Source organism: Hyperolius riggenbachi, chromosome 11 (genome assembly GCF_040937935.1).
Source record: "Hyperolius riggenbachi isolate aHypRig1 chromosome 11, aHypRig1.pri, whole genome shotgun sequence".
NCBI lineage: Eukaryota > Metazoa > Chordata > Amphibia > Anura > Hyperoliidae > Hyperolius > Hyperolius riggenbachi.
In genome coordinates, this window is record NC_090656.1 from 213350001 (window position 1) to 213364850 (window position 14850).

Genomic DNA, 14850 nt, shown 5'->3' on the forward strand with positions numbered 1-14850 from the left:
CTCTCCGCCCCCCACTGCGCATGTGCAAACAGTCTAACGCGGCTATAGCCGCTCCAACGCCGTAGCATGCTGCACTTTGCGGAGAACGTGCAGCGTTACATGTAACGCAACGTGGGATATGTGAACAGCCCACTTGTGTTACATTGCTGTGCGTTGGGGGAGCGTTACAGGCTGCACTAACGTGCGCCTGTAACGTCCCTGTGTGTAAGCAGCCTAAAGGTAGCCATACACTGGTCGATTTGCCATTAGATCGACCAGCTGACAGATCCCTATCTGATCGAATCTGATCAGAGAGGGATTGTATGGCTGCCTTTACTGCAAACAGATTGTGAATCGGTTTCAGCCTGAAACTGATCACAATGGGCTCTATTCTCAAAGAGCCAAAAGTTCCGCAAAATGTTACCGCTATATTTCCGCCAGCGGTAAACCCCGCATTTTTTCCACATTTACTAATATTTTCCGCATGTTTGCCGCATGCGAAAAAAAAAGATGCGGAAACAGCCATTATTCATGCGGGAATGATGCGGTAAAAAGGTCGCATGAAAAAGTGTTTAAAAAAAAAAAAAGTTAAAGTCCAGCAAGCACAGCCCTTAAGCCTCCAGACTTCATTAAAGTCAATGGGATTCGGAATATATCACCTACTACTTGTATGTGATAAAAAAATCGGTAATTAACGACGAAATGATGCGCCGGAAGATTTTAGAGAATTGATCTTTTATTGCGGAAAATACCGATTTTTGCGGAAACTTTTCCGCATGAATCCCGCACTTTTACCGCACTTTTTCCGCATGCGGGAAAAACATGCGGAAAATTTAGAGAATGCAAAATTGACGGTATTTTGGGTGCAAACTTCCCGCATGTACTTTACCACATGCGGGAAGTCTTTGAGAATAGAGCCCAATCTGTTGAGCTGCTCCTGCCGCCTGTCTCCCCCCGTATACATTACCTAAAGCTGGCTCCGGGTCCTCTTCTCCGCGCTGCACCCCGCACCGCATCCCAGCGTACACTGTGTCACTCCGTGACCAGGAAGTTCAAATAGAGAGCCCTCTATTTGAACTTCCTGGTCACTGCAGTGACACAGGAAGTTAATGTACGCTGGGATGGAAGCAGGAACAGAGCCGTGCAGCGCGGAGTAGATGCCCGGGAGCCAGCGTCAGGTAATGTATACCTGATCGGATCGGCCGCCGCTAGCGACGCGCTCCCTACCCGCGGGCGATCGACGGTATTTTTCCGCACGGCACGATCGACGGACCGATTCGATTTCGGGAGGAAATCGGATTGGCGGGTGCGTTTAGCGGGAAAGATTGGCAGCAGATTCGATTCCAGTGATCGAATCTGCTGTCGAAATGGCCGCAAATCGGGCCAGTGTACCTCCAGCTTAATAGTAGTGTGACTTGGAGATATAGGACTCCACAGAAGTGCAAAGGTTAGTTTCATTGATAATACAAAAAACTCTAACTTCAGGCTGCCTGTGTGAGATACAAAACTGTCATGGCTGGACTGAAGTCCCGCTGATCCTGGACAAAGGGCTCTATTTTCAAAGACCAAACTTTTACGCAAAATTTTACCGCTATATTTCCGCCAGCGGTAAACTCTGCATTTTTTCAGCATTCTCTAACATTTTCCGCATGTTTGCCGCATGCGGGAAAAAAGATGCGGAAACAGCCATTATTCATGCGGGAATCATGCGGTAAAAAGGTCGCATGAAAAAGTGTTTAAAAAAAAGTTAAAGTCCAGCAAGCACAGCCCTTAAGCCTCCAGACTTCATTAAAGTCAATGGGATGCGGAATATATCACCTACTACTTGTAGGTGATAAAAAAATCGGTAATTAACGACGAAATGATGCGCCTGAACATTTTTGAGAATTGATCTTTTATTGCGGAAAATACCGACTTTTGCGGAAATGTTTCCGCATGAATCCCGCACTTTTACCACACTTTTTCCGCACGTGGAAAAAACATGCAGAACATTTTGAGAATTTCAATGTGGCGGTGTTTTGGTCGGTAACTTCCTGCATGCACTTTACCGCATGCGGGAAGTCTTTGAGAATAGAGCCTAATGTGAGTATAAAAAGGAGACCACATTCTTGTTACTGACCTGCACAGTTGTACACAGGGATTGGATGAGCCATCATATATAATGGTTGACTGTGGCATGCAAGGACATCAGGAATCAATCAGTCTCTCTGTCAACAGTGGTGGGATGCATATTGTTTTTTTTTTTTTTGTAAACTACAAGAACTCTGGAGAGCAAAAGCCTGGAGTGGATTTTTTTTTTTTTACTAATAAGGATGGTCAATGAGATGCTAACAATACTCAGTTAGTGCAAATTTATGTTAATATTATGGAAATGTATTCAGCTTGGAAACAGCCCAAGGAAATGCCTTTAGGGCTCGTTTCCACTATCGCGAATCCGCATGCGTCCAACGCATGCGGATTCGCACATGGTATACAAGTGAATGGGCCTGTTTCCACTGTTGCGTTGGTGATGTGCGTTTTTTTGAGCGGTGAAAAAACGCACAAAAAAGCCAACAAATTCGCCTAGAGAGTGGAATGCATGCGAATCGCATGCAATGTATTTAATAGGGAAATCGCATGCGTTTTCCCCATGCGGTTTTTGCCGCGAATTCGCATGCAAATTCGCATAGGTACCGATGTAAATTCACACAGGCAGTGACATGGTTAAAATCGCCTGGCTCCTTGCCATGCAAAATCGCATGCGAAATCGCGGCTAAATCCGCATGTGGAAACGCAGCCGCATGCGATTTCTTCTGCGGTGGAATCCAGGTGATTCCGCACCGCAACAGTGGAAACGAGCCCTTATAGGCCCAGTGCACACCAAAATCCTCTAGCAGATCCGCAAAACGCTAGAGGTTTTGAAGCAGATTTCAGAGCGATTCTAGGCATGTTTAGGGCCCATTCACACTTGAGCGTTTTGCCGGCGATTTCGGCAAAAATGATCAAACGCTAGCGCTTTTTGCAAGCGCTAGTGTAGTAAAACCCTATGGGCCCGTTCTTAATTGCCGCAAATCGCCCAAAATTGCGAAATGCCAACGCGTAGCCTGCACCATTTTCAGGCGATTTCCCGGTGATCGTGTTTCAGTGCTATAGAAGCGCTAAAACGAAACCATGGAGAGATCGATAGTGTTCATGTGAAATCGCGGGTAAATCACTCTCGCAGAACGCCGTCGGTAATCGCCGGCGTCTTGCGATTTCAAGTGTGAATGGGCCCTTAGAGAGGTTTTCTAAACATGCCTACCGTTTTTGTAGTGTTTTTTGTGTAGCAGATGTCATGTATTGTTACAGTAAAGCTGTAACTGAACAGCTTCTGTAACAAAAACGCCTGGAAAACTCCTCTGATCTAGCGCTTTTCAGAGCGGTTTGAGCTTTTCCTATACTTTAACATTGAGGCAGAAACGCCTCAGAAATCTAAAAAATGCAGCAGCCCCCGAGTTTGCGTTTGTGGAAAAAACGACCCGCTCTGGTGTGCACCGGCCCATTCACTTTCATTAGCCAAGCGGTTTTCTCCCTGCAAGCATTTTTTTAAAAACGCTCCAGAACCGCTCTGGTGTGCACCAGCCCATACACTTGAAATCTGTAAGGGCCCATTTCCACTATCGCGAATTCGCATGCGTTTTTTTTGCATGCAAATTTGCATAGCAATACAAGTGAATGGGACTGTTTCCACTTGTCAGGATTCCTTTGCATTTTTCTGTGCAGAAAAAATTTGCATGGCAGAGCCATCAGAATAATCGCATACAATGTATTTAATAGGAAATTCGCATGAGGTTTGGGTATGCGAATTTTCATGCGAATTCACATAGAAACAATGGAAAACCACACCGGCACTGCCATGGTTAAAGAAAACCTGTACTGAAAATAAAATTCAAAATAGGCATACACAAGTCATACTTACCTTCCATGTAGTCTACTCCTCAGTGTCTTTCTCCTGTCCTGCGTCCTATTTGTTCACTATGATCAACGGAATTTTCCGTCCTCCATTTTGAAAATAGCCATTACCCATAACAGCTTTCTGGTCAGCACACAGTTAAACTGTAACATCGCCCACTTGAGCCATAGGGAAACATGGACATTGCCTGGTACATCCGTTTTCCTCTCAGCAATAACTGACAGCAACTGATATTTTACTGATAGCAACTGATATATTTCAGATCTGACAAAATGTTGTCAGAACTGGAAGGGATTATTGTCAGAAGAAAATGGTGAGCTTCTGAGAGGAACTGATGGCAAGGTAACTATGTAATGTTCATTTGAAGTTACCTCATGTGTTTATTTTAAATATTTTTACTCAGTACAGGTTCTCTTTAAATTCGCATACATCGTCATCCATGCGAATTCGCATGAAAATTCGCATAGACCCGCGTGCGAATTTTTACCGCGGCGATTCGCACCGCACAAGTGGAAATGCAGCCTTAGGCCTTTTTTTTTTTAATGGGCAGCTGAAAGAGGACCTGAACTCTTGCACTGGACAGAAGGAAAACCTAAAGAAATTCACCCTGAATGTATTTAGAGGTTTTAGCCTGTCTAATACTTTCTCATCTGTGACTAATCACAACAGTAATTTGATCTCTCAGGTGTGTCATCTGGCTGCCTCGGCAAAGCAGCTAATTTGTAAACACAGAATGTTAACACTAGTGTAAATGATCCCATTCACTTACATTTTTTATTTTTTCTATTAAAGAGTAACTGTCAGGCTACAAAAGCTAATTTAAACCTCTATTCTCCTGTGTTAAACAGTTTAGAAGGAAGCCAAAAAGGCATTACTGAAGATAAAAATCTCTCTTACATTTGATGTGTGCTTATCAGCAAAGCTGTTATTCCCAAGCTCTTAAGAAGACGCAAGCCGCATACCATACTGCAAAGCATTCTGGGGCTCTCCCCTCGGCTGCTAATGAGAAGTTACAGGGTCAAGTTACAATAGAGATAACTCAGTCCAGCGCACAGCACTGATAAATCTCCGGGCAGAGTACACTGCAGGAGTCCGCTATTGTTCCTAGCCACTTGGCTCATTAATATTCACTGCACACTAGTGTTATTCAGTACGAGCTTTTCTGTGATCAGGAAGCAGGGAGGACATGACGACACATTTGGCTTCATAGGAGACAGACAAACATGGAACCTGCCATGAGCTGTCAGGAGCATCATTCTCTGCATATACTATATAAAAATTCTGTGAAATCCAAACGTGGACAGTGAAATGCATATGTAATGTAAGTACAGCCTATATTTAGCTACTGATATATGTGTTTATTTTCTCTGAGACCTTATACCTAACAGCTCCTCTTTAATTCAAATGCACCTTCACATGCGGGAGAATGCATGCTAAGAAGGCTGATTGAGGCCTGGAACCCACTAGGAGCACATTTCTGAGCACTTTGTGATTTGAAAAGCTCATGCCAATGTAATGCTATGGGTGTGATCCCACTTGAGCGATGTGATTTGATAAAAATCCCCCATAGCATTGCATTAGCCAGAGCTTTTTCAAATCACTAGTGCTTAGAAAAGGCTGCGTGGTGGATTTGAGCCCTAAGGGCCCGTTCACACTAGAGCGCTTCTTAGGCGATTTCTGCATCTCTGGAAATCGCTAGAGTTTTGAAAAGCACTTGTGCAATGTAAAGTCTATGTATCTGTTCTCATTTAAAGGGGCACTACAGCGAAAAACTGTAAAATGTAAAATATGTGCAAACATATACAAATAAGAACATTTTTTCCAGAGTAAAATGAGCCATAAATTACTTATCTCCTATGTTGCTGTCACTTAGGCCTGGAACCCACTGAAATCCGCAAACGCAAAACGCAACCGCTAGCGTTTTGTCTGAGCAGTTTGCAAGCGGATTCATGCGCGTTTTCGGTCGCGTTTTGCAACAGTGTATTTTTTTGCTCAGCGGTTGTGTAGCGTTTTGCGTTTCGCGTTTTTATCCTGATTGGTCTTGTGAATTATTTTTAATTTTGTTACAGTGTGCTGAACCGCAAAACGCTAGCAAAACCGCTCAGTTTAGGTTTTGCTGAGCGTTTCTGCTAGCGTTTCAATACTTTACATTGAAGCGCTAACGCTCCCAAAATGCTGCAGGTCCTGCGTTTGCGTTTCTGGGAAACGCAAACGCTCCTGTGGAAGTGGCCCCATCCATTAACATCAGCTGAGCGTTTTGGCAAAACGCTAGCGTATCGCAGCGCTGCCAAAATGCTCAAAAAAACGCTCTTGTGGGTTCCAGCCCTTACAGTAGATAGTAGAAATCTGACAGAAGCGACAGGTTTTGGACTAGTCCATCTCTTTTTAAGGGATTCTGAGGCATATATTTATTTTCAAAAGCACTTAGTGAATGGCAGTTGCTCTGTCCAACTGCCAAAAAACTGTGTAGGGAGCAGGGAAGCTGGCCAGCATCATTGTTTAAATCCTTTTTAGGCCCAGTGCACACCGAGCGGTTTTTGGAGCGATCCGCCGGCCGCATCCGCCTCTAAAAACGCTTGTCTAATGTATTGCAATGGGATGGTGCACACCGGCGGTTTGCGGTTTTTGCCAAGCCGCAAACGCGCCTCCTGCTGCGCGTTTGCGGTTTTCGGAAGCGTTTCGTCCTAAATGTAAAGTATAGGAAAAACGCAAACCGCTCTGAAAAACGCTAGTTCAGAGCGGTTTGCCAGGCATTTTTGTTACAGTAGCTGTTCAGTAACAGCTTTTACTGTAACAATATGTGTAATCTGCTACACAAAAACGCACGCAAAACCGCTAGGTATGTTTAGAAAACCTCTCTAAACATACCTAGAATCGCTCTGAAATCAGCTCCCAAAACCGCTAGCGTATTGCGGATCTGCTAGCGGTTTTGGTGTGCACTGGGCCTTAGGCAATATCTTTATAAAGAATAAAAGCCTTGCTGAGAATCCCCTATGAAGAGATGGACTAGTCCAAAACCTGTCACTTCTGTCAGATTTCTACTGCCTACTGTAAGTGACAGCAACAAAGGAGAAAAGTAATTTATGGCTCATTTTACTCTGGAAAAAATTTACTTATTTGTATATGTTTGCACATATTTTAAATTTTACAGTTTTCCGCTGTAGTGCCCCTGTAAGCATTTTGCGTTTTGCAGCTATTAGCTGAAACGCAAACTCGTAGCCTGCACCATTTCTGAGCAATTAGCGCTTCAATGTTAAAGATAGCAGTGCCTCGAAATCGCGCCAAAAGCACTGGGCTGTTCACAATCCTCAGCGTTTTTCCAGCGCTTTTACTCAGTAAATATTGCAGAATACCCGCAAGACAGAGCAGATTACTCATTAAAACACCTCTGTTTCCTGTCTAGCGGCCATTTCCTGTATGAGAGCTAAACGCAAATCGCTGCAAAACGCTGAAATACGCTATCTCATACAGTGAAAAAACGCTGAAAAACCTATGGAGGAAATCGCCAGAAAAAAGCTCAGCGTTTTATAGTGAATGGGACCTAAGACTCCGTTCCGACTATGTGCGTTCCTAGCCGTTTTTACAGAATGCATACGGGCAGACTTTGCGCATAGAAACGGCTACTAATGTTTTCTTATAGCCTCGTTCACATGTATGCGTATGAGACGCATACGTTTCTTATGCGCATTGCTGCACGCAGTTCTATTGCGTTTTTAGCGTAAGTTTCCCTCTGCGTTTCCCATAATTCTTTTCTGTTTCCTGTGTGACATGTGTGTGCAAAACGCAATATAAAACGCATTCGAATGCAAGAAAAACGCATACAAACGTATGAGTTTTTCAACTTGCATTCTTTGAATTTCTATGCATTCTGCAAACGCTGACAGTATGAACAGGGCCTTAGGCCCCTTTTCCGTTAGTAGTTGATAGGCAGTCAAAAGCCTCTCAAACTCTCACAACTGCTCACTGCTGCCTGTTAACTGCTTGCTAAGCACACAGTACAATTGCCCATGGAAATAAGCCCTACGTTCACAATGAATCCATTGCGATGTGAATGCAAAAATCAGGATGGATTTAAAAGTAGCCTGTGTATCACAACGCACTGTACATTGGGCTCTATTTAAAAAACTTCTTATAAATGACTTATTTATCACCTAATTAATAATAATAATCTTTCAGCACATTTACAAGCAAAATAATCACTTAAAGAGAGTCTGAAGCGAGAATAAATCTCGCTTCAGACCTAATAGATAGCAGTGGCATGTGTGCCCCTGCTAAAACGCCGCTATCCCGCGGCTTAACGGGGGTCCCTTACCTCCCAAATCCCCTCGGTGCAGCGGGGAGCGCTTCCTGGTTGGGGCAGGGCTAACCGCCGCAGCCCTGCCCCACGCGCGTCTGTCAGACGCGTATCTCCGCCTCTCCCCCGCCCCTCTCAGTCTTCCTTCACTGAGAGGGGTGGGGGAGAGGCGGCGATGCGCGTCTGATAGACGCGACTGGAGGCAGGGCTGCGGCGGTTAGCCCTGCCTCCAGGAAGAAGAATATTTACGACCAACTTGCGACCAAGTCTTGCGGGGGTGGGTTTGGGGGTGAAGGGACCCCCGTTTAGCTGCGGGATAGCGGCGTTTTAGCAGGGGCACACATGCCCCTGCTAACTATGAGCTCTGAACCGAGATTTATTCTCGCTTCAGAGTCTCTTTAAAGGGAACCTGTACTGAGTAAAATTATTTAAAATAAACACATGAGGTAGCTTCAAATGAACATTACATAGTTACCGTGCCATCACTTCCTCTCAGAAGCTCACCATTTTCTTCTGACAATGAGCCCTTCCAGTTCTGACAATATTTTGTCAGAACTGAAATATATCAGTTGCTGTCAGTTATAGCTGAGAGGACAACTGATGTGCCAGGTAATTTCCATGTTTCCCTATGGTTATGGGGTAATGGCCATTTTCAAAATGGAGGACGGAGAATTCCATTGATCACAGTGGACAAACAGGACACAGGAGAGGAGAAAGAAATTTTAATTTTCAGTTCAGGTTTTCTTTAAAGTAAGTTTGTTCCTGAATAATTTCATTTCAATATTACTTTTCTTACCTTTTAATTATATTTTTGCTCTTTGCGAGCTTAAAGAGAACCTGAACTGAAAATAAAGTCAAAATAACCATACACAGGTCATACTTACCTCCTGTGTATTCTACTTCTCAATCTCTTTCTCCTCTCCTGCGCCCCATTTGTCCACTGTGATCAATAGAATTATCAGCCTTCCATTTTAAAAATGGCCATTACCCCATAACAGCTTCCTAGTCGGCACACTGTTAAACTGTAATATCACCCACTTGGGCCATAGGGAAACATGGACATTACCTTGCACATTCAGTTGTAACCGACAGCTGCTGATATATAACCGACAGAAACTGGTATATTTCAGTTCTGACAAAATATTGTCAGAACTGGAAAGGATCACTGTGAGAAGAAAATGGTTAGCTTCTGAGAGGAACGGACTGTGAGGTTAGTATGTAATATTCATTTGCAGCTACGTCATGTGTTTATTTTAAATACTTTTAGGGCTCGTTTCCACTATCGCGAATCCGCATGCGTCCAACGCATGCGGATTCGCACATGTAATGCAAGTGGATGGGCCTGTTTCCACTGTAGCGTTGTTGAGGTGCGTTTTTTTTGTAGAGGTGAAAAAACGCACAAAAGAGCCGCAGAATTCGCCTGCGAGTGGAATGCATGCGAATCGCAGGCAATGTATTAAATAGGGAAATCGCATGCGTTTTTCTTACGCGTTATTTTACGTGATTACGCGTGCGATTCCGCATAGGAATCAATGTAAACTAACAGGCAGTGACATGGTTAAAACCGCATATAGCTTAACCTATGCCTAATCGCATGCGTAATCGCGTAAAATAACGCGTAAAAAAAACGCACCTGCATGCGGTGGAATCCAGGCGATTCCGCACCGCAATAGTGGAAACGGGCCCTAACTCACTTCAGGTTCCCTTTAAAAATGTAACATAGAGAAGGTGAAAACAGAGGAATCATGAATTGTGCCCCATTGTCCTTCCTCTGTAATGCAGGCGGTGTCCAGTAATGCAAAGCTCGACTCGCATTATTAGAAGGGCGCGGTGCACAAGGCACATCACAGAGCAAGTGGGGTGAATGCCCTCAGCCAGCACTCAGCCCAGTAGATTTTCCAGTTGCATTGCATGCTGGTGGGACGAGGGACATTGAAGGCTGCTGTACACACGTTACATTTATGTTAGAACCATCAAAGCTGCAGAGAACATTTACAAGAATTCCACCACCACCATCTCTAGACCTCCTCTGCTCTTCCAGACTGCGATCCGGGGTTGCAAACGACCCCTCCCACCATTGCATTAATTTACTGATATCTAACTGGTCGCTGCTTCAGGGTACGTTTCCACTAGTGCGGTGCGGAATCGCCGCGGATTCTCCGCCGAAGAATTCACATGCAGGAGCGAAATCACATGCGGTTGTATGCAAATTTTACCGTGAATTCGCAAACGTTTTGCATGGATGACACTGTGCGAATTTAACCATGGCAGTGCCTGTGTGCTTTTTCATTGATTCCATGCAAAATCGTATGCGAATTTACAAAAACGCCATGCGAATTCCCTATTAAATACATTGTATTCCAATCGCGTGCGGTGCCCGAATTCGGATTGCAGATTTTTTCCTGCACAAGAAAACGCTCAGTTTTCCTGACAAGTGGACACAGGCTCATTCACTTTTATTGGTTATGCGAATTTGCATGCAAATTGGCGTTAGTGGAAACGTACCCTCAAGACTATTGCCAAATTACTGCTATCCGGTCGCTGCTTCGACTACCAGGTGCATGATAACCTGCCCCCAAGCTGTCCTGGCCCTCAACCCTGCCCACACACACTCCCATGTATGTTGCTCATTGAGCAGTCCGGGCCAAAAACTATTCTAAATCCAATAATCCAATATCGCATGCATTTTCCTCTCTGCGGTAAAACACCTGCATTTCAAACTAATTTGCTCCCAGTCTTTAGCTGCATGCACACAAGATGGAAAACAAGGAATCGATCTGCTGCACAGGTTTGGCAGGAAAGTTTCAGCATGAACAACTGATTATTTGAACAATGCTGTACACATGCAAAAGTCATCAATCCATGCAAAAGACACAAGACATGCTTTTGTAATATATGAACTTCTGTCTTCATACTTGCACTGTGAATACAAAAGTTAAAGCAGACCCAAACCAAACATTTTTTAAATTCAAAATATTTAGTTGGACCCCTCTGACACATACAAAGATAAATAAACACTCCTTCAAGCCTATGAGCATTTCAGTGCATGTTTTTCACCTTTCTCTTTTCATAACTAGGGTTATACAGGTGGCATCCATTAGCAATTCCTCCTATGCCGGACACCACCTACTCCACCAGTCTGCCGGATTCTGTCCCAGCAATATGAAAGGAAGGGAGGGGTTCCTCCAATAAATGTAAAATATTTTATATTTGTCACTGTGCAGCTGAAAAAAGGCTGCTATTTATTATTATAATTTAGAAAATAGATTTTATTTCTGAAATCTTGTATTTTTAATTTGGGTCCACTTTAATAGGTTATTTTCCTTGGTATAAATTGACAGTAGGAGCAGTCCTCATAAGTGTATGCAAATCTGGTCCAGTTGGTGGTCTTATCTGACTAACAATCAGACCCATTTTGGGGCCCCTATCACATGAGGCCTGGTCCCGCCCCCCCCCTCCCCAGGCCCACCCACTGGCTGCTGTGCCCGCCCACTAGCCACCCCACCTGCGGCAAAAAAATGTGCGTGGCTCCAACACCAAAGAAAGCGGCACACACACTGTGATGTGTTGAAAAAGTGGGCGTGGACATGGCATGTTGTGGGTGGAGCCAAATACTAGCAAAATAAAGATAGTCCCCATGTTAACAAATGAGATAGGGACTGTAGATCAGTTCTTATCCTGAATCCGTTCTCTTTTGTCCCCCTCTTATCTCCCTGTGCCTCTTTTGTCCCCTCTCTGTGTCACCTCAGTTTGTACCTCTTTTGTGCCCCTCTGTGTCACCTCATGCCCCCCTGTCGCATTTCTGTTCTCCCTGTTCTTCTTTTGTCCCCTTCGGTTCCCCCTGTGCCTCTTTTGTCCCCCTGTGTCACCTCTCGTCCCCTTTGTGTCAGCTTGTCCCCCTGCCCTAGCCAGGTTTAGGTGCCCCCAGTATAGGTATCCAGGCATAGGTGCCCCCAATATAGCTAGCCAGCTATAGGTGGTGCTCCAGTATAGGTAGCCTGATATAGTTAATCCCAGTATAGGCAACCTGGTATAGGTGGTGCCTCAGTATAGGCTAGCCAGGTACAGGTGCCCCCTGTATAGGTATCCAGCTATAGGTGGTGCACAGGTATAGGTAGCCTGGTATAGTCACCCCCAGTATAGGGAGCCTGGTATAGGTGGTGCACCAGTATAGGTTAGCCAGGTACAGGTTCCTCCAGTATAGGTAGCGAGCAATAGGTGCCCCAGTATCGGTAGCCAGGTACAAGTGGTGCCCCAGTATAGGTTGCCAGGTACAGGTGATGCCCTTGGTATAGGTAAGCGAGGTATAGTTGGTGTCCCAGTATAGGTAGCCAGGTATAGGTGGTGCCAGTCCCAGTTTAGGTAACCAGGTATAGATGGTGTCCCAGTATAGGTCGCTTGTAGCCAGGTATAGGTGGTGCCCCAGTATAGGTAGCCTATAGCCAGGTGTAGGTGGTGCCCCAGTATAGGTAGCCTGTAGCCAGGTGTAGGTGGTGCCCCAGTATAGGTAGCCTGTAGCCAGGTATAGGTGGTGCCCCAGTATAGGTAGCCTGTAGCCAGGTATAGGTGGTGCCCCAGTATAGGTAGCCTGTAGCCAGGTATAGGTGGTGCCCCAGTATAGGTAGCCTATAGCCAGGTGTAGGTGGTGACGCAGTATAGGTAGCCTGTAGCCAGGTATAGGTGGTGCCCCAGTATAGGTAGCCTGTAGCCAGGTATAGGTGGTGCCCCAGTATAGGTAGCCTATAGCCAGGTGTAGGTGGTGACGCAGTATAGGTAGCCTGTAGCCAGGTATAGGTGGTGCCCCAGTATAGGTAGCCTGTAGCCAGGTATAGGTGGTGCCCCAGTATAGGTAGCCTGTAGCCAGGTATAGGTGGTGCCCCAGTATAGGTAGCCTGTAGCCAGGTATAGGTGGTGACCCAGTATAGGAAGCCTTTAGGCAGGTGTAGGTGGTGACGCAGTATAGGTAGCCTGTAGCCAGGTATAGGTGGTGCCCCAGTATAGGTAGCCTGTAGCCAGGTATAGGTGGTGCCCCAGTATAGGTAGCCTGTAGCCAGGTATAGGTGGTGACCCAGTATAGGAAGCCTTTAGGCAGGTGTAGGTGGTGACGCAGTATAGGTAGCCTGTAGCCAGGTATAGGTGGTGCCCCAGTATAGGTAGCCTGTAGCCAGGTATAGGTGGTGACCCAGTATAGGAAGCCTTTAGGCAGGTGTAGGTGGTGACGCAGTATAGGTAGCCTGTAGCCAGGTATAGGTGGTGCCCCAGTATAGGTAGCCTGTAGCCAGGTATAGGTGGTGCCCCAGTATAGGTAGCCTGTAGCCAGGTATAGGTGGTGACCCAGTATAGGAAGCCTTTAGGCAGGTGTAGGTGGTGACGCAGTATAGGTAGCCTGTAGCCAGGTATAGGTGGTGCCCCAGTATAGGTAGCCTGTAGCCAGGTATAGGTGGTGACCCAGTATAGGAAGCCTTTAGGCAGGTGTAGGTGGTGACCCAGTATAGGTAGCTTGTAGCCAGGTATAGGTGGTGCCCCAGTATAGAAAGTCTGCTGTAGCGGGCTCACTCACCAGCTCCCCGTGTTCCAGCGCTGATGTCACTTTCCTCTCCCCGCTTTGGTGGCCATTTTCTTATAGCCCTGCTCGAACTACAGAGAGAGCAGAGGTGGAGAACAGCTACAAGCTTGCAATCTGCAATTGAAAAAGTACCAAAAAGTAGGTCAAAAAGTAGTGTCAAAATTGAGTTTTTCTTGGTTACTGGTGGCTTAATTGGACCTGAACTCTTGAACAGGACAGAAGGAAAACAGAGAGAAATGCACCCTGTATGTATTTAGAGAGTTTAGCCTGTCTAATTGCCCCTCATTTGTGACTAATAATGTCTGTAATTTGATCTCTCAGCTGTGTCAGCTGGCTTCCTCGGCAGAGCAGCTAATTTGTAGTCACAGGATGTTAACCGTATGTCTGCTTCCATGAAAGCTGGAATTAAACACACTGTAGATTTTTTTGCAAGATTTGTATCCGCTGTAACAAAAATCTTTTTCTTTAACACCCCAGCCCCCCCCCCCCCCCCCGCCCGCCCCCGGCGGTAATCCCGACCCGAGCGTGGGTTCGGCTTTGTGTGCTAGGAGCGGTAAGCCCATGCTCAGGTTGGGCTGGTTAAAAATAGCTCATACACTGTGTTGCTGGGTCCCGCTCTGCACAGCGGGACCAAGGCTTCTTACCCCTGGCCCCCTGGAGTCCCTTATTACCGCTCTGATCTCCCGGGGATCCGGCGACCAATCAGGATGACAGAGCGGCGGTGCAACGTGACGTTGTGGGGCAGTGTGGGGTCATGAGGGAGGAAGGGAGAATTAAAAAAAATAAAATGATCTGATTGGCTAGAAAGTGGCCTTGTGTTGAATACAAGTGAGTTTGTATCCAATGCAATGCTGCCATTTGCTCCCTGGCCGCGACTGAGCTGTGCTGTGAGCTGTACTGTGAACCTAGTAATCTGTGAGTTATCTGGATTTTGATTCATTACCTGTTGCTGATTTTTTCCTGGACTTTGACTACTCTTTTCCTGCTGCCTGTACCGACCTCTGCCTGGATTTGACAACTCTCTGCCTGCCGTTTGCACCGACCTCTGCCTGCCTGCCTGCCGTTTACTACGGCATCATC

The 14850-nt window shown here is 45.7% G+C and overlaps 1 protein-coding gene across 4 annotated transcripts in view; it reads left to right on the top strand.

Annotated features, from left to right (window-relative positions):
* The window catches only part of LOC137538677 (alpha-1,3-mannosyl-glycoprotein 4-beta-N-acetylglucosaminyltransferase C-like), a 123193-nt gene that overhangs the window by 79420 nt on the left and 28923 nt on the right, over positions 1–14850 (top strand). The window contains exon 1 of one of the 4 annotated variants that reach the window (XM_068260966.1): positions 6917–6960. The exons of the other annotated variants lie outside the window; for them this stretch is intronic. The gene's annotated coding sequence lies outside the window, so the exon portion shown is untranslated. Of the gene's footprint in view, positions 1–6916; positions 6961–14850 lie in introns of those variants that run through there. 4 annotated transcript variants of the gene reach the window in all.